Source organism: Dipodomys ordii, unplaced genomic scaffold, assembly GCF_000151885.1.
Source record: "Dipodomys ordii isolate 6190 unplaced genomic scaffold, Dord_2.0 Scaffold15, whole genome shotgun sequence".
NCBI lineage: Eukaryota > Metazoa > Chordata > Mammalia > Rodentia > Heteromyidae > Dipodomys > Dipodomys ordii.
Window position 1 is genome coordinate 825,265 of NW_012267231.1, and position 3,092 is coordinate 828,356.

A 3,092-nucleotide genomic window follows, 5' to 3' on the forward strand; every position below is an offset into this window, starting at 1 on the left:
ACACACCGCCAGGCCGGTCTGCAGGGGCCCGGGTGCGCGGGACACACCGCCAGGCCGGTCTGCAGGGGCCCGGGTGCGCGGGACACACCGCCAGGCCGGTCTGCAGGGGCCCGGGTGCGCGGGGTCAGGGGTCCCACGGTGGAAATCCAGAGGCCTGACCCCTGCCGGCTTTGATTTTTATCCCTCCTCAGCCAATTAAAAAGGGGACAACTTGTGTCTGTCAAGCGAGGTACAAAGGAGTACCCGCCAAGCAAGCACAAAGCCCCGAGTTCAAACCCCAGTACCACCGAACAAAAAGAAATACTAAAGGAAGGAAACATTTCAATTAGAATATGATACTGATAGAGCAACAATTGTTAAGTTTTTCTTACGATATTTTTACTATTAGTGCATATTACTTATACAAAACAATATTCTGGCCATGTCTATTAAAATGTTGATGAGTGCAGGAAATAGACCCTAGTGTAAGGGTATGGTGTGGGGTCACAGATCACCGTAACAGGAGATTTGTTTTATTTCAGGTCTCCCATGTAGCCACGGCTGGCCTCGAACTTGCAATCCTCCTGCCTCCCGAGTACTGGGTTAATCAGAAAAAAAACTCGCAAAACTTCATAAAGCACAGCAAAATTAATTCCAGATATATCAGAAATTTACATTAAAATACTAGAAAATCCGGAGCCAGTCAGCACATGGCATTATCACAGGGGAAGATTTACCTGAAGGTTGGAGAAGCCTGGATTGCCGGCGCTGGAACAAACGCACCATCTTGGACAGAGAGGCTGCCCGCACGCACAGAGACCGCAGGGCAGGTGCGCGGCGGGGAGGACAGCAGGACGAGACCCAGGGGGACGGAAGGCTGTAGCTTCCCCCAGCCCCGGTCAAGAGCTGAAGCAAATTCAACAAAACGGCCAACTCCATAAAGCCAGGGAGCGAGCACACCCTGGGGCCGCTTCGCTGCTTCGTGAGCGTCCACGGCGGTGGGTGCTGGTTTCAAAGACATGGCAGAGGAAGATGCGACACTGGCTCACGCCCCAGGACACCTCGAATGAACGTAAGAAAGGAGAGCCGAGCCCACATCGGAGGGAGGGGCCGTGATCCGTTTCACCTTCTCCTACTTTTTGCTTTGTTTCTCTGCACTTCAGAGCATCATTTACCAAAAAAAAATACCCAATTAAAAACAAGCAAGCAGACAAGAACCCACATTTCCTAGCACACCGCAAGGCTCAAGGCGGACAGAGCTTGTGAACCGCGAGGGTCGTGGAGGGCGCGGCGACACACCGACGCTGCGCTAGCGTGGCCCGGGGTTCCGGGAGCCTTGAGGCAGGGCGCCTCAGCCAGCCCTTCCCCGGAAAAGGAAAAAGCTAGTAACAAGTAAATTAAGAAAGGGCCTGAGAAGCTGAACTGAAAAACTAACTGGCCGCAGAGGAGTTTCCCAATCACTTTCCCTCGAGTCCCCCAGTCAGTGGGCCCTGGCCTGGGGCCAAGCCTCCTCTCCCCGCACAGCCTCCGACCAGAGGTGACACTGCGCAGAGTTTCAGTGACCGGTCCAGCGGAGGGGCAGGGTAAGTACCTGGCACCGCATCGGACCTGTCAGCAGCAGCGGGGGCTGGTGGAGCCATACTGTTTACAGTGCTAATTAGACCACTGCTCTGTTCTATTTTCCACCCTAAATGTCACTGGCCACAACCAGGCCCCTCCTGTCCACTGTGTGGTATAAAATACCATTTTTAATTCAAAAACTAAAAACAAAACCCCACAGTAAGTAGTTGAACACATTCATCTGGACTTGGAGGTGGGGTTGAGTCCAGATTATTTAGGTCAACATTTAAAATACACACAGCTGAGACTGATTTTTCTTTTTTTGTTGCTCAATACCTGGATAGATCCACTGTGAGAAGCTGGGAAACATCACCGGGTGTTTTCAGCCTGGAGCTGAGCGCTCTCTGAGATACTGTTCTAATTGGCTTTTGTTCCCACGATTCCGTCTGTTCTGTGTACATTAGAACAGGGTTGCTGTCTCTGACTCCACCTCTCCTAACGAAGAAGTAAATTTTGATTCCAAGATTGTTAGAACAGGCGTGTGACCAGGCACACACGTGTGGCTTCTGATCGGACCAGGAAGGCATCTTCCCCTCCGGAAACAGAAGGAGTTCTCGAGTTCCTCTCCTCTCGATGGCCAGGCTTCGGCCGGGAGCTCGTGGCCCCCATCTGTGATGCTTGGGAGGCAGAATTCAGAACAATCCAACGTTCTAGGCCAGCGCAAGCAAACACGTGAGTGGGATCCGTCTCAAGGACAAAGCCAGGCACAGCGGCACGGCCTGACAGCTCCACGGAGCCGGAGGACTGCTGTCCAGACGGCCCTGGGAGAGCCAGCAAGCCCGCGCCCAGAAGAGCACTAACGCAAGAAAGGGCTGGGGCCACGCAGGGGTGTGACCCCTGCCAGGCAGAGCTGGAGGGTGGGCTCTGCCTGGCCCTTCATTCTAGGCCTTCTCCTGATCCAAGAGGGAGCGACCGCAGGGCTGTCTCCTGCCCGGTCTCCTCTCTTCCCTCTGGTCCTAGCCCAGCCACAGGGACACACAGCAGCCAGAGGGGGCGCGAAGGGGCGCTAGATCGCTGAGGGGAAAGCACCTCCGTCCTTGGGCTCACGGCTTCGTGTGTTCACCCAAGTCCCTGATAACCGTGCCGGACAGACCCTCACCGCGGGACCCCGCCGCGGGACCCCGCCGCGGGACCCCACCGCGGGACCCCGCCGCAGTGTCTGCTCTGGACAGCAGGAAGCAGACGCGGGACCTGAGAGCAAATTGAATGTTACAATAATAATATTAATAATACCAGCTACCACAACCATTACCAACTGAAGGAAGAAATCAGCCATTAGGTGGTACAGGGTCAAAAAGGGGTCTGCATGCCTGGTGGTGAGCTGGGAGGTACTGTGTGCTTGGTGGTGGTTAGCTGGGAGGTACTGTGTGCTTGGTGGTGGTACTGTGTACTTGGTGGTGGTGAGCTGGGAGGTGCTGTGTGCTTGGTGGTGGTACTGTGTACTTGGTGGTGGTGAGCTGGGAGGTGCTGTGTGCTTGGTGGTGGTACTGTGT

The 3,092-nt window shown here is 54.7% G+C and overlaps 1 protein-coding gene across 1 annotated transcript in view; it reads right to left on the minus strand.

The window, feature by feature from the left end:
- Adamtsl3 (ADAMTS-like 3) overlaps window positions 1-3,092 on the minus strand; it is a 97,566-nt gene that overhangs the window by 91,769 nt on the left and 2,705 nt on the right. The window lies entirely within an intron of this gene.